The following is a 23,827-nucleotide window of genomic DNA, read 5'->3' on the forward strand; positions in this document are numbered from 1 at the left end:
GATGGGAGGGATTCTCCTGTCAGCGTGCGTAATCCGTTTTCCCGAGAGGTGGTAGCTAGGTTGATGGAAGAATTTTTCCACCTAGCTAGTACTGCCTACCCCAGGGGCTAAGTCAGCATAGCTCCATCCCTCCGGGGTGTGGGTTTTTCACACCCCTGAAAGACTTACAGCTATGCTGATGTAAGTTCCAAGGGTATATCAGCCCTAAATTGTAGACATTTAGATGCATGTTTTCACTTTTATTTGCCTGTAACCCTTTCTAACTTTATTCCTTTTACTTAGCATAACTTAACCTATGTCCTGTTGTTAATAAATTTGTTTTAATCTTACTATAAACCAACTCAGTGTTGTCTTTGCAGGGAAGACTTACCCCAGCTAAGTTAATAAACTGGAATGTGCTTTTGTTTGTTCTAATAAAGATTTATAAGAACAAACAAACTTTATTATTTCTCTGAACTGTCCAGGGGAGGGCTAGACATTGCAGAGCACACCGTTTGAGGAAAATTTGGGACTGGCCTGAAGTGGTTTTGGGATCACCTTGCTGGTTGTAATCATGGCTGGAAGCCAGAGTGTGACTGATGTGTTATTGTGATGCCTGCTGGGGTTATAGTTGCTGGACCAGGGCTGCAGTTATACACAGACACTCAATGGGTGACTTGCATGCTTGTTGCTGATTGTGAATATCCCAGACAAAGAGTTACAGTAGCAAAGCATTGCAAGACAGCCAGGGATACAGGGTAAGAGGGACACAACCTCATGCTTTATGTTTGAATAGGGGTAATGCTGTGTACCTTTATATTTTTTACAATGTGCTTACGAAACAGTCTCCACTTTATAAAATTCCCTTTTTTCTGCCACGTGCTCTTTTAACCTATCTTTATATTTTTCGCTTTTATTTAATATTTTTAAATGCTCTTGTCTTAACCTACCCTTATATTTAATATTTTAAATGTTTCTTTATTAACCTACTTTTATATTTTTTCTTTTAATATTTAATTTATTTTAAAATAACTCCTAACTCTTTTAAAATGCTCTTTTCTTAACCTACCTTTATATTTAGTATTTTAAAGCTTTTTAAAATATTTCTTTATTAACCTACCTTTATATTTTTACCAGGTGCTTACTAAACAGTCTCCGCTTTATAAAATTCCTTTTTCTGCCATGTGCTCTGTTTTAACCTAACTTTATACTTAATACACCCTTTAAATTTATCTCAGAATTTTTTATTCTTTAATAACATGCCTAACTAGTCCTTTAAAATCATCTCTCCTTAATAAACCTGATCAAGAATCTTTCTTTTCTTTAATAACTTGCCTCTACTCTTTCAAACTAACCCTTTAAAAACAAAAATCTTTATTTTTCTGTAGGTTGTCTCTTTCTATTCTTTAATAACATTCCAAACTAGTCCTTTAAAATCATCTCTCCTTACTAAACCTAACCAAACAATCTGTTTAATAAATTTTCTTTCCTTTTTTTTCTAAACCTAACCAAAGCTTTCTTTTTTTAAAAAAACAACTCTCCTTTCCTTTAAACTCTCTCACTCTATTCTTTCAACCTTTTTCTCTAAACAATCAACCAAATGTATCAAAACACAAGCACGCAACATTCCCCCTATTCAAACATAAAACATAATTTAAAATTTTAACAATCATAAAAAAAAATTTAAATGGCCGATGGCGCCAAACCTTGACACCAACGGAAATGGGAATGGAGGGTGAGACATAAGCCCAAAATGGGGCATGGAAACCTGTCAAAAATACATAGTGATGAATGTTATCGAGGTATATACTACTCCCATGACACCATTTAAGAAAGAAACATTTTAAAAAGATCTCTAAGATACTTTGTGACAGGACTGTCATTTGGGGTACTGGCAATTGACTATGCTCTATCTGGTTTAGATTGTGAGGGTCTTGGTTGAAGTAGTGTCCACATCTTCTGCTCTTTTATCTTTTATATACTACTGGTATTCCATAAACAACAATAATGCATTGCAATACATACCTGGTGAAAGTGCACTGTACCTCTATGCAGGGTGACTTGGGTTCAATTGTAAGTCACAATTTCTTACTCTTGGGCCATGTAGAGCAGAATTTGCTACAGAGTTCATGCCATGATGGCAGTGTCCAACATCCACTTTTCTAGCTGCTTTAAGAGTGGCTGTTGAGACACCAAAAGGGATCCCCAATGATATTCAGCCAAAAAAACAGATATTTTCCTATTAGGCAGCTTTTCATACTATTCAAGAGAATTTGCTGCAGTGTGTTATATTCAGTTGTTTCAAAAAAGGACACTGTTCCAGTTTATTCTCTGCTTAAAATTATCTGGTCAGTAAAGCAGGTAATGTTCACTTTATAGTTTCTGAAATTAAATAAAGTAAGTATTTTAAGTAGGAGAATTAAAGGAATGTTAGCCAAATAGAAAATGGTACAATAGTTCAAGAAGAAGTGCAGAACAGCTGTAGGCTCATTGGATTGAGAATAACTAGCCTATTTTGCACATAATTATTATGCATATAATAATAATTGGAGAAAAATTCCTTTTATGGCTTCAGTATGTTTTACAACTTAGGGTTGGTTGCAGAGTTTTTGTTAAAATATGTGCACATGAACAAACAAGTCCATGCTGTATAATTATGCATATGTTTATATTTTGAATAATTCTCCCAGCTGGTTCCAAGGACATGCAAACAGTGCAGTTAGACATAGCTTTCCCTTACTCATATGTACCTGGGGCCAAACCCAGTTCAATCCCACTGGCTTAGTTACTGTGATGCCTAAATTGAATGTCCAAATCCAGCATTTGGTATACTCATATAAGCACTGAAGCATGTCAATATATCCATATGGACCTATATAAACACCATTCATATTCACCCAAGTGCTAATCTGAGCACCCAACCACAGGCTATAGACCAAAAAGACACCTGTGAGGAAGTATGCACTGGTTCTTTCAATCTATACTAGGAAGACAGCGAAAGGGCCCTGGGAAAGGTCCTAAGCAGTTCTACACTGAGTCAAAAGAGAAAGCAAGCAACTTAAAGGTAATACTGTTTTCTTTATTCTAATAAAGTAGGATTGGGCATTTGACCAGTCCAAAACTATTGGTCAATTGTCCACTAAAACATCGGGCAAATATTGTCAAATACACCGGACCCTCACTAGAACACGCGTCTATATAGCGCGAATTTGCATATAACGCGGTTGCAGCCATGGATCCCAAATTTAATTACTTTAATTGGAATTCATTTTAATGTGGTCCCCACTATAACGCGGTCCCTGCGTTAACGTGGTACCGTTAAGGGATCCCAAATCCCGCGTTCTAGTGAGGGTCTCGTGTAATGTAAAAAATGGTCAAATATTTTAAAGACGTAATAGTCTTCAATAATCTTAGCCTTAGATAGATACTTATACGTAATTACAAAAAACAAGTTATTTAACTGAGTTATTTTAACTCAGAAAAATGTAAAACACAATGAAATGAAGCTCTAAAATATTAAATAATTATTATAATTGATTTTAGCAACATTAAGTTAGGATTTAATTGTGAATGTCATTCAAGACTGAACAGTTACCAAAAAAAAAAAAAAGAAAAATTACATAAAAGAGAAATAAAACAAACATATAGCAGCTGTAAAAAAAATCTCATTTTAAAATGCATTTATGCTAAGTAGACAGCAGGCCAACTTGTCAAGCATCTTGATTTTCATCATCGTCTCTTTCTTTATCAGCTTCAACTGCTTCATCTGTGTTTTTGTTGTCATCTTCATCAAATCCATCAATATCCCCTTCTTCCTCTTCATGTGATGAATACTGAGTCAGTGCTTCATCTGCCACTTTCTTCTTTAATCTTAAATTGTGAAACACAGTCACCAGCTTCCCGGTTGTTAGAAGTCTTCAGTCTATTTCTGGTTTTTAAATCGATGATTCCCCAGCCTGACCAATTTTGTTCCACACCTGCAGTAATACACAGAAGTGTTAAAAGAATTTCTGCCACTGTATCTAGATTGCAAGGAGGCCACAACACTTTTCACCCTGATGGAGTAAGCTGTTTTGATTCAACTGCTGGGATAGCACTCCACATTGTTTTATGACTGAACAAGCTGCTTCTTGTTTTACAGTTTGCTACCTCCATCAGAACTGTTTGTATATCCTTTGAAATTTGCAACAGCCACTAGGCACTCACAAGCGAAATCAGGTTCATCATAAACATCTTCCTGGAAGTGTGCATAAAGAAGGTAGGCAGCATTATGTGTCGGAGAGATCACTCAATTTTTCTATGATATTGTTTTATTATTTTTTTCTTTTCAACTTTTATGACTGTTTTCAGTATCCCCACAAACATTTCTTAAAGTTCAGGAATTCGTTCTTGGCATCAGACATTGTACAATTGTCATTTTTCTATATTCTCAATGGACTGAGCCATGGGTTCAAGCAGTGAAATAATTTTGAGTTTCACATCCAAAAGACATTGTCATCAAGAATGTCAGTGCAGATTACTTGGGGGCAACCTCTGGCAACCCCTCCTTCAACAGCTGCTGAATTAAGAACCTTCTTGCATATCTGAAGATCTTTGAGACATTTAATAGAAGATGCCCGTCAAGCACAACAAGGCTTACTCGGTGTGGATGAAACTGAGTACTTTTAAAAAAAACACGCCGGAAAACAGATGCTGGTATTTTTTTGTTTTTGAAAATCTTGACAATGCTTTTCACTTTTTACACATGTGATGAGAAAGTTGTCAGATCTTCAACATCACGAGTGAAAAGCTGCATTTTATGGGCAGCACATCTGTAACACAGAAGCTAGGGATAATCATTTATCAACAGAGTCCAAACGGCTTTCATATTAGCTATTTTGTTGGTCACAACCAAAATAACTTTCCATGGACCCACTGATTATATTTTTAACTTGTCAGCAATATGCGGGCTATGTGGTGATGCTGAGTTATACATTGGAATGAATAAAACATTGGTTGTGGAGTTGTTATCGTGAAGTTGATGATGCCCTCTTTGAGGGTATTGTGCCATTCATTAGACTCTGGAGACATGTGAGGAGCTTGTGCAATAAGAACACCAACTCTCTTTTTCACATTGTCTACTTCAGCATTCAGAAGACTTCTTTCAAGCCATTTCCTACTTGATACTTGGCAAATTGGATTTAACTGATGGAAAAATTCTAGCATATAAGAATTTTCAACTATATGAAATAGTGTATTGCCAACATAAATACCCCTAACGAATCTACAGTCAAGTTCGTTTTTCTGGCCATGGGACATTCTACCCGAAAACTCTTAATACCAATTGGATGAACGTCTGAAGACTTTCCAGGAGTAGTTTTTGATGCTGAAGAAAATGGAGTAGCAAAATTCTTATTAGAAGATGAAGAAATGGAATTAGCTTCACTTTCATTGTCACTCATGGCACTATCTTCATCAGTAGACTCCAAGCTTCATGATGATGTTGCCAAAGACAAAGTAGAAGGAGAATGCACAGAATTTTTTCCCTTTCTTGCTGTTTGACTGCAACAAGCTATGTTTGAGAGTAGCTGGACACATGTCACAAGAATTCAACAAGTGTTTCGCCATTCTATCTACATGTGTTACGTATTCAGAAGAACAGAACTTCCACTGAGCTTTAACAGTTTTTCCATGATCGGGTCTAGTAAAAATAAAAAGTCAATACAAATTATTTTAGCTTTCCAGGCTCTGCATAATTTTATGTCACTGTTAATAATGTCTCACTACTTCTGGAATGCTCTCTAGATTATGAAATATCTCCTGTATTTCAATCAACCAATAGCCATTCAGTTCTGTTTTTAATTGCTGCTGTTCCAGAAGATTCCAACTAATAAAAATATTTTCAGGAATGCTGCCCTTTCCCTCCCAGAACCCTTACAGACTCCCCTACCACATGTACCACATACCTCCTCCCTGCAGCAAATACAATGGACTCAGCAGCAGCAGCAAGAGGAACAGCACAGCAGGGAGGAGCATCTACAGATATGTATTGTCAACCCCCTTCATTAGCATAAAACATTTCATATTATCAGCAAGATTTGGCTGGGGACACGTGTGGGTGGGCAGGTGCGGGAGGGTGGGTATGACATTCCGGGGTGCAATCCAGACCAGTGAGGGTCTGTGTCACCACTTGCCCTTTGCCCTGCACCTAGGGTTGCCAATATTGTATTTCAAATTTAAGGGACTCTTTTATTAGAACCCCCACCCCATCCCTCCTCCTGATATTATCACTAATAATAAATAATAATAATAATTAATAAGCAGTACTCACCTACATTCACCAAGCATGTTTTTTGCTGCTTTTTGCAGCACTCAGCAACTCCCGATCTTGTTGTACAGAGAGGAAAAAATAAGGGACCTCCCTTCTAATAAGGGACTGTTGGCAACCCCTATGCTCAACACTTGCCCTGGTTTGATGCTGTAGCTCCTCACAAACAGCATGCAGGTCACATCCTGAGTGTCTGTGTATAGTCACTGCTCTGGTTCAGCAGCTCTGACTCCAGCAGCCTGTCAGCAAATCTGGCTTCCAGCAGCCCTGGTTACTGTTTTCAGAGTGATCCCAACACACTCCTAAGGCTGATCTATACTATGGGGAGATTGACACTGCTGCAATCGATGCAGCAGGGGTCTATTTAGCAGGTCTCGTGAAGTCCTGCTAAATCGACTGCAGAGCGTTCTCCAGTCAACCCCGGTACTCAGTTGGAGTAACATAACTTAGGTCAGGGATCTCAAACACGCGGCCCGCGGGGTTCTTCCCTGCGGCCCGCCAAGCTCCCCGCGGCCCCGCCCCATCCCCTCCCCAGCGCGCCGCATCCCCAGCCTACCTCCAGGCCAGGGGTGGGCAAACTATGGCCCCAGGCCAGATCCGTCCCCTCTGGGCTTTGGATCCGGCCCATGGATTTGCCAGCCTCGTGGTGCTGAGGAAGTGGCGGGCACCGTTTCCCTGTGGCCGCGGGGGGAGGGGGCGGAGAGAACTCCGTGAGCTGTTCTTGCCTGTGGGTACCTCCCCTGAAGCTCCCATTGGCCAGGAATGGGGAACCGCGGCCAATGGGAGCTTTGGGGGGGGTACCCACAGGCAAGAACAGCTCACGGAGTTCTCTCCTCCCCCTCCCCCTGGGGCCGCAGGGACAGGGTGTCCGCCGCCTCCTGGAGTGGAGCAGCATGGGGCTGGGGCCAGGGCCGGGGCAGGCAGGGAGCCTACCCTGGCCCTGGTGCATGCCCCTGCCACCCCAGAGCCACTCAAGGTAAGCAGCGCCGGGCTGGAACCCAAACCCCTGCCACACCCCACACCCCAACCCCCTGCCTCGAGCCCCCTGCCACACCTTTCCTGCACCCCAACTCCCTGCTCTGAGCCCCCTGCCACACCCGAGCCCCCTGCCACACCCCACATTTCCTCCTCACCCCAACTCCCTGCCCTGAGCCCCCTGCTGCACCCCGGACTCCCTCCTGCACCCCAACCCCCTACCCTGAGCCTCCTGCTGCTCCGTGGGCAGCGGTGGGGGTAGAGTGGGGGGGGCGGGGGCAGTGGGGGGGTGATGCAGCCCTCGGGTCAACATACAAGTCCTCATGTGGCCCTCCTGGTGATTCGAGTTTGAGACCCCTGACTTAGGTCAACTTCCCCCAGTAGTGAAGACAAGCCCCTGGTCCCAGATTTCCCCCCCAAAAAGTATGTTCTGCACTATACAGCCTCTCCTGACAGTCCAGACATATTAGGTCCATTGCCCCTCTAAGAGGATTAATATACAACAATCTGCTACCTTAAATGACACGGGATTCACAACACGGGATTAATTTTAATTAAAGAATAAAACATGTTTATTTACTTACAAAGTGAGAGATTTTAAGTGGGTAAAAATAATGAGGCGTTAAAGACAGAAATGCTTACAAGAAAAATAAAGATAAAAACTAGGGCTGTCAAGCGATTAAAAAAAATAATCACGTTAATTGCACTGTTAAACAATAATAGAATACCATTTATTTAAATATTTTGGATGTGTTCTGCATTTTCAAATATATTGATTTAAATTATAACACAGAATACAAAGTGTACTGTGCTCACTTTATATTTATTTTTATTACAAATAGTTGCACTGTAAAAAACAAAAGAAATAGTATTTTTCAATTCACCTAATACAAGTACTGTAGTGCAATCTCTTTATCATGAAAGTTGAACTTACAAATGTAGAATTATGTACAAAAATGACTGTATCCAAAAATAAAACAATGTAAAATTTTAGAGCTTACAAGTCCACTCAGTCCTATTTCTTGTTCAGCCAATTGCTCAGACAAACAAGTTTATTTACATTTGCAGGAGATAATGCTGCCCACTTCTTGTTTACAATGTCTCAGGTGCAGAATGAAAGTTGAATACACTTTGGGTAGACTGAAGGGACTCTGGTGATACCGAAGACTTTGAGACAACTCTATTTTCCTTTAAGCACAGCACTAAAGGCATTACTTTGCCATCATTAACTGAAAACGGGGAAGAGTTAGGTGAACTAAGCTAAATTGGCAAGAAAATAAGGTGGTAACAGCAAACCATAACACTGAGGTAAATAAACTGACAGTTGGAATGTGAATATACATACTGTAGGAATGAAGCAATTGTTTATAGTCTGGTATGTGTGGAACATTGGCATGCATCCAAGTAAAGAGTGGAGCATGCTCAGTACAGAAGGAGGCTAAAGGTCACTCGGACACTGAAAAGTAAGTCAAGCAAGCATGTTCAGTATAAATACAGGCTAAGGGTCACGGACCATAATATTTAGTAGACAGACCATAATACTACAGACCATAATACTCAAATGAGGTGAACAACAATGACTGACAGTTATGTTTCCAACAATTATATTTGGAGGATAAAGAAAGGATTGAAAAATAACCATCGCAGGAGACCTACCATTCCCCTTCCCCGCCCCCCTCTCACCAGCCAGTTCCATCAGTGTACAAGGAGGAAGACATGGAGCCGGTACCACTGGTTCCAATCAGAGCCTCCTCATTGCTGGATGATGCAGCCATCCTGTTGCTGCCCTCTCCTCCAGATGACTACTGGCAATATCAAGATCTATTCCAGAGGGTGGGTAGTGATCTGCAAATCCTGATGGAGGAGATCCAGGACCCTCAACTCTGTCTCCTGGATATCCTACAGCCACAGGGACCATCCAGGATGGCTTCCAATAAATGAGGCCATGAGGTTCATTTTGATAGTTTTTAATTACCTAAGTTTGAAAATTTTGGCCGAGTTTTCATATTTGATGCAGGCTTTTGTCACTAAGTGCTTCAGCTAGCCCAGTGTTTCTCAAACTGAGAGCACTCCAGGGGAGTCTGTGGGCCTCGCTGATCAACTCTTCCCCTTTCCTCCATGAACTCCTTCCCTTCCCTCCCAGCACCTCCTGCATGCCGGGGAACAGCTGTTTTGGGGAAAAGGGGTGGAGTAGGTGAAGTGGAAGCAGGGCCTGGGGGCTGAGCGGGGGGGTTGGGGGTCCACAAAAAAAATTAAATCAAAATGGGGTTTGTCAGGGTTCCTTCCCTACTCTGAACTCTGGGGTACAGATGTGGGGACCCACATGAAAGACCCCCTAAGCTTATTTTTACCAGCTTAGGTTAAAAACTTTCCCAAGGCACAAATTCCGCCTTGTCCTTGAACAGTATGCTGCCACCACCAAGTGATTTAGACAAAGAACCAGGGAAAGGACCACTTCACTTGGAGTCCTATTCCCCCAAAATATTCCCCCAAGCCCTACACCCCTTTCCTGGGGAAGGTTTGAGAATAACATCCTCACCAATTGGTACAGGTGAACACAGACCCAAACCCTTGGATCTTAAGAACAATGAAAAGTCAATCAGGTTCTTAAATGAAGAATTTTAATTAAAGAAAAGGTAAAAGAATCACCTCTGTAAAATCAGGATGGTAAATACTTTACAGGGTAATCAGATTCAAACACAGAGGATTCCCCTCTAGGCAAAACCTAAAAGTTACAAAAAAATGGATAAACCTCCCTCTAGCAAAGGGAAAATTCACAAGTTGAAAACAAAAGGTAATCTAATGCGCCTTGCTTATTTACTTACTCTTTTTGTAATATCAGAGACTTGTACAGGATGGTTTATAGGAGAAGGATTTTTTTTGACCTGATGCTTCTCTGCTTTCCCCAGAGAACACACACCAACAAAGCCTTCCCCCCCATCCCCCCCAAGATTTGAAAGTATCTTCTTCCTCCATTGGTCCTTTTGGTCAGGTGCCAACCAGCTTCTTAACCCCTTACAGGTAAGGTATTTGAGCTTCTTAACCCCTTACAGGTAAGGAGCGATTTTATGATAACCTTAGCTGTATGTTTATGACAGGGGTCCTCGGGTTGCTAAAGTTTCAGAACCACTGAGCTAGCCCATGGTTTAAAAAGACATGAAAACCCAAACCAGAACAAATAAAAAAAAATCAAACAAAGTTTCAAATATTTTTATTTGTGAAGTTTCTGGAAAAAGTAATAAAAGTAATAAAGCAATAAAGCTTTTAAAACATTCAGAGTTTCAATGTGTGCTATTCTTACAACATCTTTATTGCTAAAAATACTAAACACAAAATTCCCTAACATATATTGAAGCTCAGGGCTGAAAAAAGATGACTTCATAGCTGATTTAAAAATATATATGTATTTCAGGATTACCACTATCTCTGGGGTCCAGTTTGATTAAGCAATTAATGGATCATCCTGAATTGCAAAAACAACTACAAAAAGCTCAGAAAAATGCCCAAAGGGTTATGATTACTGTTCACCACTCTAATAAAAAAAACTGAACGTACTGAGTGTATAAAAAGTGACACCAAACATAGTTGGTGGGAAGTGTTTTTGGGATGGTCTCCCACAGCAACAGAATTCTTTAATATAATTTTACATTCTATTGTGATAGTCTTAGCAGAATAAATTGAGGATCAATGTATGGTTACAAGTAAGCCAGTATTGGAATGCTTGGGGTAACAGCTAATGAAACAAGCCACGATGTTGTTGTGAAGCAAGGGCAGAAAATAGCAGACCTCTTTGAGCCCAAAACCACTGTGAGGCCCCAGTGTGAAACTGAAGGATGTGGGATGTGCAAAAAGAGTGAAACACATCAGACTACAAGATTCCTGACCCTTTAGGGAGAGATCTAGGAAGACTGCTCTCTCAGAGATGGAAGATGTGCAACATCATCTTCAGGAACTGATTGCGAACTGCAACATTACTGAGTCGCACAGCCTGTATGCTTCACCCATTGTGGTGGTCCATAAAAAGAATGGGAAAATCCGGATGTGTATTGACTACCGCACCCTAAACAGCCGCACTATAGTTGACCAGTACACCATGCCTCGAGTACAAGATGCCTTGGATTGTTTGCTGGGGAGCCAGTAGTTCTCAGTATTGGATCTCTGAAGTGGATACTACCAGATCCTGCTGGGAGAGAAGATAAGGAGAAGACAGCCTCCATCTGCCCAATTAGGGTTTTATCAGTTTGAACGCATGCGTCAAGGGATTTCTGGGGCACCTGCCACATTTCAACTTCTTATGGAGAAAGTTGTGGGAGACATGAACTTACTGCAAGTCTTGGTTTATTGGATGACCTGAATGTATTTGGAAGAACCTTGAAGGAACATGAAGAAAGATTTCTTAAAGTGCTTGACAGGTTGGAGGCCTATGGACTAAAACTTTCAATTGATAAATGCCAGTTTTGCAGAACATCAGTGAAGTATGTGGGTCACATCATGCCCCAAGAGGGTGCGAGTACTGATTGGATAAAATAGAACCACTCATTACATGGTTCTGCCCAAGTAATTACAGAGAGCTTAAGACTTTTCTCAGAGTTAGTGGCTACTACTGCAGGTTTGTGAAGAATTATGCTATCATCATGAAGTCTCTCGATACCCATTGAGGGGATACCCATCCAGAAGAACAAATCTAAGACCAAGAGTAAGGGGAGGCCCCAGGGCCTCCTAAACAGAGACACTATGGCCAATTAGAGCCCTTTAGAGCATGATGGGACAAGAAACATGAAAGGGCTTTTTGAGAAATCATTAACTGCCTAACTCATGTTTCAGTCCTAGTCTTTGCTGGCCCAAGCAAGCCATTTATCTTTATATACAGATGCCAGTTTGGAGGGTTTAGAAGCAGTCCTATACCAGGAAGTTGAAGGCAAATGTAAACCTGTGGCCTTTGCCAGCCGAGGGTTGTCTGATACTAAGACTCACTACCCCATCCACAAGCTGGAGTTCTTGGCCTTGAAATGGGCCATCACTGAGAAGTTTTATGACTACTTGTATGGTGCGCAGTTTCAGGTGTGGACAGACAATCCGCTGACTTACATGCTAATAAGTGCTAAGCTGGAGGCCACAGGGCAGCGATGGGTGGCCACCTTGGCTAGCTACGAGTTCAGCATTCAGTACCGATCAGGAAGAAGCAATGTAGATGTGGATGCACTGTCCCAGCATCTGCAGGCATCAGCGGTTGCTGTGATTCCAGTGGATGGAGTGAGAACTATTTGCAGTGGGAGTTGTCAAAGAGCCAGAGGCCCAGGAGAGTCTTTATGGTTGTGTTGCAGAAACTCTGGGCCTATCCCCTGAAAGAGTGCCACCTGCCTCAGTGAACTATATTGTGTTGGACCAATCTCTGTTACCCTGCAATGCTGCCAACTGGCAAAAAGCCCAACTGCAAGATACTGACATTCGTGACACATGACTTGCAAAAAGGCAGTGGCGAAATCCTGTTGCAATTATTCCATCTACCTCTGAGGGTAAACTTATATTGAGGAAATGGAGAAAACTAAAACTGATACGGTGAGCACTATACTGAGTCACAGCAGATCCTTTACAATATCAACGAATGCAACTAGTGCTGCCAAAAGAGTACAGAGCCCTGGTCATGAGGGCCCTGCATGATGACTTTGGACATTTGGGAGTGGAGAGAACCCTGGAACTTATTCATAGTAGTTCTGTTGGCCCCAGATGGCTGCAGATGTTTGCAAGAAATATGAGACATGTGCTCAGTGTGTTCAAAGAAAAAACTCTGCCCACTAGAGTGGTGTATCTGAAGAATATCACCAGCAGCAAACCTTTGGAGCTGGTGTGCACTGATTTCTTGTCTTTAGAAGTGGACAGGAGGAATGTTGGGAACCTTTTAGTAGGGACTGACCATTTTACATGGTATGCACAGGCAAAACCCACACTGGGCCAGAAGGCCACCACCATTGCTCGAGTGTTGTGGGAGAAATACTTTTCACAGTGTATGGATTCCTGGCTCGGATACTCTCTGACCAGGGATGGGACTTTGAGAATCACCTTCTGAAGGAGGTGCTGATGTTACCAGAGGGTTTTTTTCCCACTTGCTTGCCATCTGTGTAAATTGCAGCACCCTGGATAGGGATACTGACAGTGGAGGTTGGGTGGGAGGGAGAAACATTGTGAGTAATTTACCTCTCCCAATTAGCATTTCAAAGGTAGTGTTAGCATCAGAGTGCTTTAGTTTGTAGGGGTCGGTAGTTAGTTTTAGGCTAGATGCTTTAGGTAAGTTATAATTAATGATAGTTTGTAGTTAAAAATTCAAAATGGTGGATGCATTAACTTTCTATTAGGAATTCTCAAGATGGAGGACACAGACTAAATTGACCAACAGCAGGCAAGGAACAAAGGTCGAACAAAGTTCAGGAGTATGACTCAAAACACCTGCTGGAGGGGGCAGGCGGAGGAGTAGCTATGATGTCAGCGCAAAGCTGATTGGCTGAATGAGTTGCCATCCATGCAAGTAACAGGCAGCTTGAAAGGTCAACCAATCAGAGAAGGCCAGAAAAGTGAATATAAGAAGGCAGCTGGCAAGCTAGGGTGTGCGTGTGGTTGGTGAGAGAACAGAGAAGAAAGGCGATCAGAAGGTGAAGATCAGCAATTAAGTAGCAGTAGCAGAGGGAGAAGATCATGAACAGCAATAGAATAGATAGAGCCAAAGGACCATCATGATCAGAGGGAGTGAAAGAAGGAGCGTAAGTCTGATTTTTGTCTCGTTAGTGTGTGTGTGTGAATAAAGCTGGATGCCTGCTGCTGAGTGAGAACTGCTCCACCCCATGCTGTGAGCAGCTGGCCACTGCTTGCAGAATAGTAATTGTTAATTGTTCCCTGTTTCTTTAATGTTATATTGTAGTGCTTTTTATGCATATACATTGGGTACTTGTTACATTGTAATTAGTCTAAGGTTACTGTACTGTAGGCCTTATGCATATGTATCAAAGGTTCAGTGTATGCTGATATTGCAACATGGTATTTGTCTTACAGTCTCTGTAGTCTCTTGTACTATTTAAATGTATGATCTGTAAAAATAATCCAATTTTGCCTTATTGCCTACTATACAATTTAATTTTTTTCCTTTCTTTTTCTTTTGTTGCTTTACTAGATATATTGTAACCACCTAACTTTCTCTTAATAAATAAGACTTTGTTTTCAAAGCATTACTGCTTGTGTGCCTATTCCTGATCGGAGGGCTGTATCCGTGGCCTTTCAAGGATTAGCCTGCTCTGGAGAGTCCTCTGTGGGTCAGAGGCAAACTTCCTGGCAATATCCTGGAAATTCCCTTAGGGCAGGTCACTACCTTTCTCCCCATTTGGGCAGAATAAATTAACAAATCAATTTATAATTATAGGCAAACCAATACTGAAGTGCCTTGGGTCCAAATTTTGGGGTAACTCCGAGGATTTCAGGAATTAAGAAATCCAGGACAATGCCTATCACCCACACGGTGATCCTCAGCCAGAGCGTTTTAATCAAATGCTGTTGGATATGCTGGGGACTTTATGTCCAGAGCAGAAAGCAATTGGAGCCATCATGTTGCCTTTTGGTGCATACCTACAATGCCGCAAAGAATGATGCTGCAGGAGTCATCCCTTATCTCTTGATGTTTGGGCAGGAACCAAGACTACCCATAGACTTGTGCTTTGGCATGTCAGAGGATAAAGATAGCTACAAGATGCATCAGCAGTATTGTCAAGGTTCCTTCCCCACTCTGAACTCTAGGGTACAGATGTGGGGACCTGCATGAAAGACTCCCTAAACTTATTCTTACCAGCTTACGTTAAAAACTTCCCCAAGGTACAAACTTTGCCTTGTCCTTGAACCCTATGTTGCCACCACCAAGCGTGTTAAACAAAGAACAGGGAAAGAGCCCACTTGGAGATGTAAATACCTTACAGGGTAATCAGATTCAAAACATAGAGAATCCCTCTAGGCAAAACCTTAAGTTACAAAAAGACACACACAGGAACATACATTCCATTCAGCACAGCTTATTTTACCAGCCATTTAACAAAAGGAAATCTAACGCATTTCTAGCTAGATTACTTACTAACTTAACATCTGTTCCCGGCAAAAGCATCACACAAACAGACCCTTTGTTTCTCCCCCCCATCCCCATTTAAAAGTATCTTGTCTCCTCATTAGTCATTTTGGTCAGGTGCCAGTGAGGTTCTTAGCTTCTTAAGCCTTTACAGGTGAAAGGCCAGGAGGGATTTTATAGCACTGTATACAGAAAGGTGGTTACCCTTCCCTTTATTTTTATGACAAGTATGTTTCCCGACTAAGAGAAAAGCTGCTGGATGCTTATTGCTAAGTTATGGCTGCTGCCCACAAGAACTCGGATCGTAACAAGCACTGATATGATGCTAGGGTGTATTTGCAGGAGTTCCAGCCAGGGGACAGAGTTCTGCTGCGAAATTTGGGTGTTGCTGGGAAACAGAAGATTGCTGATAGATGGAAGACAATATCTTACCTGCTGGTGGAAAAGCTGGGCGACCTGCCAGTCTACAAGATTAAAGATAAAGACATTACATAGAAACCTCTTACTACCTGTGGGGGAACTGGTAGGCACCTCTTATGGAAGGGACCATGATATGGTACCAGGATGGAAAAGAGGTGCTAGACCAAATCCATCACCCAACATGTGCAGTAGGTCCCCTGGGACTAACCCACCCTTATTTAGTGCATATGAGAGTGAGTCTGAAGAAGAGGACACTACCACGGTGTACCCTAGATTGGAGACCAGATTCTGGCCTTAAAGGAATGAACTGGGGGTGGTTGGGGACTCCTATGATTGGTGCAGCAGGGAGTCAACCCCCCTTCTCATAGCCAACCTTAACCCTCCTACAAGGAGGGTGGATGGTAATAAGGTCCCGGCAATGGATTTGCTGGAGGGACCTGGATGGAAAAAGAAGGGGAGCTGCATGGAAGTAGCATTTAGGTCTGTTGCTGGTGCACCCATACCAACAAGGAGACCAGCTTGGGATAATGAGCTTGTTCCACCAACATTCCCAGACCTCTTGGAAGAAAAACAAGCCTGTGATGACACACCTAGGCTGTTGGACAGTGGGGACATACAGATGGAAGGTGTCCCCAGTGCCTTGGACCTTCCAGTACCAGAACAGCAGATGCGCATTTGATCAAAATGTTCACAAAAGGATCAGTTTAAGAGAGAACCCTCTTAACCTGGCTTGCTCCAGTATGATCAGGTAGGATCTGATAAATACCTGTAGCAAGCCTGGTTCTTTTATACAGTGTAACAAACAAGTGATGTCAGATTTATTGTTGCTATCTTAGCTAAAAACCAGGTTTTGGTTGGTTTGAGTCATTACTGGTGCAACATGCATAATCCTTCCTATTGTTCAAACCAGTTAGAACTGTCCCTGATAATTGCAGCCTTTTTTCCCCAAGAACTTTTCCTCTTACCTTATCAGTTATCTTTCAGGTCCAGTTTCTCCAAGTAGGCCACATTCCAAGCCCAGTATTCCAATCAAGCATACCATCTTTCAAAGACCTTCCAACTGCGAACTGCAAACCATATTTTTTCCAAGCTATTTAATCCTTTTTATACCTATTTAATCCTACAATATACGTAAAGGAAGGGAGTAGAAAATCTTCAGAACTTTGAATGAGACAGACCCTTTAATCGAAACATCTTACCCAGCAGCATCAGTTTGCTTATCTCAAAAACAGGACTCATGATCAGTTTCCTATAATATAATTCTAGAGCATAGATTTGACCTTTTACACATATTTTTCTGTGAAGAGAGTTCCAAAAAAATCTATAATCTTAATTATTTCCTTAATAAATTATTCTCTGTTTATACCTGCTTAATTGCAGGAAGCAAGCTATTTAGAGAGGATATATTAAGTGGAGAGCATGTCATAATGAGGAGTTTAAAGGACAAAAAAACCACTAAGATCTAAGGAGATTGGAAAACAGATAGCCATTTAGAAAAACACACTTTTCAAGTTTAATTTATAAAACATGCATATTGAACATCTGGTATCCTCAATGCACAATCAAATATTAATAGCCATCAGTTTGCTCACAAGCCCCAAACACTCAATTCACAGCAAGACTCTTGCAACTCCCTGCACCTCATGAATTTTAATCCGCAAATAAAGCAACATAGCCTGGTAATAGTAAAAATAGGGAGGTAGCAACAGCTGCCCCCCTTTTTTAATGCGTAAATCCCAAGCAGCCTATCCTTCATCCTTCCCAGGCAAAACTATCCTACTTACATCTAAGATTTTGCAGGCCTATGTAATTCCAAGGCCTAACCAAGGACTTCAGCCCCATACAGGCTATTGCACAAGGACACAACCTCAAGTCCTTCTGCAGGGAAGTGGATACCAACCCAGACTTACCCTGGAGCAGGTGGGTGAAAGGCTCAGGCTGCTGGTGCAGGTTCAGTGGATCCACCAGTTAGAGGCTGGCTAGTAGCCTTCTCATGCAAGGATGCTGTGTAGGAGCTGCAGTGCAAGCAGGTCAGCTGAGCCCTGTGGAGAGGAGCATGTCCTCACTTCATCTCCTGTGACTTCTCAGACCAGTGCAAGGAGAGCAGTGGTCAGCACCGAAATAACTTCTGCTACAAGAGGTGTGATAAAAAAAAGAACTAGCATTTTACAGGAGGGGAAAACTAGGGTTCTTCCCAAGGACTGGACCCCACTCCAATTACACCTTGCTTACTCTGGGACCAGTACTACCCTGTTTTGTCAATAGGCAATGACTACTGTTTGAAGTTTTTTGGGAAAGAGTTCACAATACCATACAATGGCTCCAAGATTCATGTGGCTCAGAATGTTTGCACATTTACAGTGGGCAAGAGCTTGTGGGAACAGAGCACTGCTGGCAAAGAATGTATTCTGCGACCCAGGACTAATTGTAGGGGTGAGACATCTCGGGGGACACTAGGATCAATGTAGTGGATTCCCCCAAGCCCGCTTCAGTGAGGAGCCAGCGAGACTCCAGCTGGTAGGAGCAACTGCAGAAGCAAGCAAAGCAGGGACCTTGGATGCTGATTAAGTCAGTTCTTTCTGCAGGACTTCCCCTAATTAAACCTATCCAAAAACTGAAAAAGAAAGAAGTGGAACTAACATTCCATTTGCTGCCAGTGATACTGGAGAAATTTTCTAGCCTACATTTTGTGTGCCTATTCTTTACTCTGAATATGCAGGAGTCACTCCACCCTACAATGCAAGCTGTAGATCATGAGCATGCTTGCTACAAATTTTGGACATATGCCTGGTAGTAAAATTTCATAAAATGAGGTATGGCCATGAAATATATAGCCTGAAGCATGAGCAGTAGGGTCAGATGAGGTAATCATGGCTCTGAAGTAAAAAACAACGTGAATGAGCATGTGCAAAATGAGATAATGTATAGCAATGAGCATGTGCTGTCTGAAGATGAGATAATGTGTGTAGGGGTGCCAATTTTGGTTGGATGAGTTCCTGGAGATTTAATCACATGACATAATCTTTAATTTAAAAGATTAATCTTTAATTTCTGGAGACTCCAGGCCAACCCTGGAGGGTTGGCAACCCTAAATGTGTGTTAGTGAACACGCTCAGCAGGGGTTAAGAATAGCACCATAAAAGAAAACTCCAATAAAACAGTACAAAAGGCAAACGATCAGCAGGCAGTTGTTCAGCTGGGAGCCAGTGAGAAGAGCTGCTGGAAAGGACTCACCAAGAAGACAGAAGAGTAGCTGAGAGGATTGAAGAGTTCCAGAGACAGAGTAACGGATTAGAATCCTAAATAGAGCACTGCTGAAAAACGACACTTCAGCAAACAGCAACATTTGTGACAACACAACAGAATCAATGGATAGTATAATCCTGTTAATTCTAATTATAGTTGGCATAAAGTATAGTTTAGTATTAGTCTGCCTGAGTATGTGAATGAATGGTTAACTGTAATTTTGTTATGTAAAACTTAAAATATAAGTTAAGAATTGCTGTCCAGGGCCAGGCTTTGGGGTGGACTGTCCAGGCCCCCGCTCAGGGCAGCCTGCCAAAGACGGCGCCGTGCACAGGGTTTGGATTCCCACCTGACCGGCTGAGGGCCAGCTGGGTTGATGGAGGCGGCAGGCAGGTGAGCAGCAGCACTCGAGAGGGGGCAGCGGGGAGAGACCCGAGCTGCCAGGGGCACTTGGATGACCAGCCATCCGAGCCAGGAGACTCCTCCAGAGCAGGGGTTCCCCTCCTCCCCCATGCTCCATGTGTGCAGCCGCTGCTGTTCCTGTCCCCTGCCCCCTTCCTCCCCAGAGCCGCCCCTGGCCACTCCGGACTGGGAGCATCCTCCTGTCTGCTGGGGGAGGAGGGAGGACTGATATCGGGGCATCCTCCTCACCCGTGCACCCGATTTCCATTGAGCTGGGGTGACGGGACAGGGGAAATCTGTGTGTCTGCTGCTGCCTCTCTGGGTCCAGAGTTGCTGGCGGCTGCTTGTGTCTGAACGCAAGCCTTCAGGCTCCTGCCCCTGAGTGCTTTCTTAAAGAGACAGCGCACTCATACACTCAGGCGCACACACATTCCCCTCAACACAACACACTCACGTGATCACAGCCAAAGACCTTAAGATGGCAGTCTTGGAACAATCCGGCCTATGGCAAGCTTGCAGGCTGAGGTTAGACAAAGGTCACTACAAAACCTGAAGGGAGGGGTCAGTCAGGCAAGGCACAAGTTTACAGTTAGGTCTGGCTCTGATCGACAGGCAGATCTAGCAGCTATGATCGGTTTAAAAGAACTGACCAGTCAGAGAGGGTTTAAAGATTATTGGAGGAAAGTATGCTAATGATGAGGATTGAGGGAATAACCAATCAGAATAGGCCAAAAAACGTATATAAGGCAGAGAGCGGACAGGCTTGGGTTAGTAGAAGGAAGAGGCCGGAAGTAGAAGGATGAAGTCAGCAGAAGTGAGAAGAGTCAGGGTCAGGAGCAGGAGAAGAGGAGGAAGATCAGCAGAAAAAGTGAACTCACTGAAGAGGGTGGAAGAGGATTAGGTTTTGCAATGGACCAAGAAACCAGTGGCAGTAGCGGCAGCAGAATGACAACAAAGAGAGCAGGACCCCTTCTGACAGACAAGAGGACAAGAAGATTACAAAACTGAGCGTGTCAACTATAGCATAAGTTATAGAGAATAGGGGGGTTGAATGTGTATCTTTGGGATAATAAAGTTGGATGTCTGTGCATGTATATGTAACCAGGGTCTGAATGATCTCTCCCCTGACAACTAGCTGGGGAGAGGAAAGACTTCAGGAGCAGACTCGATTTACATGAGCACACCCACTCTACCTAGGTATCCAGCAGATAGAGCTGTGTTGCCAGATTGGTAAACTTTGGCTGGTGTTGGGTTACAAATCACTTTAGTACTGAATGCAGGGATAGTGAAATGTTATCAGTGTTGTCTTTACTGTATGAGTAAAGAGCAGCAGAACTGTGCTTAGCCTGTCCTGTTTGAGGGGGTCACTCTCAACTGAAATGAACTCACTAAACTGGGGGCTTGAATGCCAGACCCCTGTGAAAGTAAGAAGGGGTGGAGACAGGTGTCCCTGCCAGGAGGTGTGGACTCTACTGAAGAGCCCTAGGTATGGTTCAACCTGCCCCTCCCCAGTGTTCAAAGATAGAGCTAATTAAGGCTCTATGCAGAGTTTTTTGTGTTCTTAAGTGATCACTAAGGCTGAAATCACTTGCTGTGGGAGAGGGTTTCTGCCCAGTCTTCTTCAGCAAGGTAGTTCCCCCACTAAGAGCTGAAAATCACTAAGAGCTGGGTGGAACCTCAAGAGACTGACCTGCAGAGGTCACAGCAAAGAGGCAGGTGATGGCAGAAGGCGACAGATGGTGGGCGGGCGGAATAGAGCGGAGCAGTGACTGGCGGGGCAGCCAGCGGAGTGAAGCGGTGGCTGGCCAGCAGAACAACGATGCCAGATTAAGTGCTCAGATGTCAGAGCAAGCAAGGTACCTTCTTCCCCCCACCCTGGGTGGGAGGTGAACTCACACAGATGTCCCTCTGAATCCTGGGGTCCTCACTGACCAAGGACAGACAACCCATGTGAGTGGGGTGTGGTGAGGGAGCAGAGAGGAACATGGCAAAGGACCTTCTGGTTGTAGAACTCAAGAACCTGAGGCAGAAGACACTGCCCAACGTACTCTGGGATGGTGTTCTGCTCATGGTGTTGTGTTTATGAATCCTGCTTGTGGCATTTTCCCAAATTAATGTCGGCTGACTTCCTCCTTTCATTAAAAGTTTCTTATCTACACTCAGGCCTGGTCTACACTGGGGATGGGATCAATCTAAGTTACACAACTTCAGCTATGTGAATAGCGTAGCTGAAGTCAACGTACTTAGACCTACTCACCATGGTGTCTTCACTGTGGTGAGTCAACAGCTGCTGCTCCCCCATCAACTCTGCCTGAGCCTCTCACGGCGGTGGAGTACAGGAGTCGACAGGGGAGTGCTTGGGGGTCGATTTATCGTGTTTAGACTAGGTGCGATAAATCAACACACACACCCCGGATCGATCGCTGCCTGCCAATCCAGCGGGTAGTAGATGTCTATGCCTCAGACTCTGTGCTTGCGAGAGAGGAATTATTGCCTCTTAGAGGTCCCCAGGATGGTGTGGAATTTTCCCAGGTTACTGGGTGGGGGCTTGAGCTAGTTCTGTGTTGTATTGTTGAAAAGAGACTCCTAGACATTGAACCCGGCCCTGGTTGCTGCCAACTCCACCTGGCAGAAGGGTTACATGTGTTTGTTGCTATGTATAAAGTTTAGTGTTTAATCAAAATTGCTGTCAGCAATTGATCACCACATGTAGAATGTAATCATGTAAGCCACCTCTAACTATATGACCCAGTGGTGCAAGTAAGCCAGTACAGTCAGGTACGCTGTACCATTAAGACATTTATTGCCGGTACGCCATACTGGAAAGACACATTTTCAAGAATTAATAATAAATACTGGTTTTGTAAATTAACCATTGTCATGGACTCATGTTGTGTAATGTGCCAAGTGTCATAGCCATCCCAGGACGCAATTTGGACAGTGTTTTAGGGCAGCTGTGTGAGACTAGTCCATGGATTAGTTCCTCTTGTTATCCTCATAAGGAAGAGTGCGCTGGCACGTGTCCTCAGTAACTCCTCACTTAACTTCCTCTCGCTCAACTTTGTTTCGATCTTACATCTCTGCTCAATTACAGAACACGCTCCATTTAAAGTTGTGCAATGCTTTGCTATAACGTGTTCTGGCTGCCTGCTTTGTCCACAGCTGGCAGGCCCCCATCAGCTCCCCTACGACACCCCCCACAGCACCTCCCACCCGCTAGCAGACCCTGCGGATCAGCGCCTTCCCCCTCCTCCCTCCTGCCTGCGGCAATCAGCTGACTTGTGGCGTTCAGGAGGGAGGGGGGAGGAGTGAGGACGCCGTGTGCAGAGTAAAGGGGGGGGGAAGAGGTGGGTTAAGGGGGGAGGCTTGGGGGAAGCGGTGGAGTGAGCAGGCCAAGGCTTCAGCCCCCCACCCCTGGTGCTTGCAGAGTAGGGGAAGCTGCCGCTGCTGTTGTGCAACGTGCTTCTCCTAGCCTACAGCACCTTCAGCCTCCTTGCCTGCCTCATTGTCTCCAGTGCCAGTGGGCTGTGCCTGGGTGGGGCAAGGTGGGGGCACCTCCCAACTATAGTACTGTATGTACAGTATGTTTGTAAACACACAACACGTGCACACTACCCCCACCCCCAGCGATTCACTGTTGCTTTATGGTCCAACAGCCCTGCTCAGGAATAGGGCTCTACACCAAGCACTTGCAAGGCCACCAGCTACCTGCAAAGCAGCTGCGGGTGGTGCACAGCAGAGGCCCTGCCTTGCTGTCTTGCTACAGAATACACAATGTTTTATCTGCTCCTCCCCTTCGCTGGAGGGAGGTAAGAATACAGGGGGCAGCAGCCTGCCCAAAGCGAGTTACAGGAATAGCATTCCAGTGCTTGCTTCGCTATAGCAAGGGGGAGAAGTGGCGTAGAGATGCACAAAACATGGCCCTGCTCCCATGAAAGTCTGTGAAATCCACAGGAGCTTTGCCATTCACTTTAATGCCAGCTGCATCTCTCTGCCCCTGCATGCACACATCAGAGAGGAGCACAGCCGTGCAGCAAACGTTATTTTCCTCCTCTTGCTACATTGGCTGCAATGCTGCCCAGGTGCTGAGTGCATGGTTACTAGGGGAGATACAGCAGGGCCATTTTTCCAGGGCACTCTGGAAAAGAGGCCTTTGGTCCTCCAGCAGGGCTCCTGTGAAAGTAAGAACCTGCAAGAAAGTAAGAACCCCCATAACTAGTCCTAGGCTAAACCCACAGGGCTTCCAGTAGGGGAGCAGATTACCATGGAGAATGACATGGATTTTCCAAATTCTTTCCCTTGCAATAGTTGATTGATGCTGCATGACCCCGGCCATTCCAGGCTGAAGGGAGTGAAGAACAGCACATGCATGCGCAGCCAGAGGAGCATCACCCAGCATC

General features: G+C 43.8%; 1 long non-coding RNA gene across 1 annotated transcript; it reads left to right on the forward strand.

Moving 5' to 3' along the window:
• Positions 1-7,146: 7,146 nt before the first annotated feature.
• LOC311528634 lies at positions 7,147-14,281 on the forward strand. Its single transcript, XR_014713650.1, has 3 exons — positions 7,147-7,262; positions 10,171-10,282; positions 13,615-14,281. It is a non-coding gene; the product is annotated as an uncharacterized lncRNA (long non-coding RNA).
• The last annotated feature ends 9,546 nt before the right edge of the window (positions 14,282-23,827 follow it).

This window comes from Lepidochelys olivacea (genome assembly GCF_965140295.1).
Source record: "Lepidochelys olivacea isolate rLepOli2 genome assembly, chromosome: 1".
Lineage (NCBI taxonomy): Eukaryota > Metazoa > Chordata > Testudines > Cheloniidae > Lepidochelys > Lepidochelys olivacea.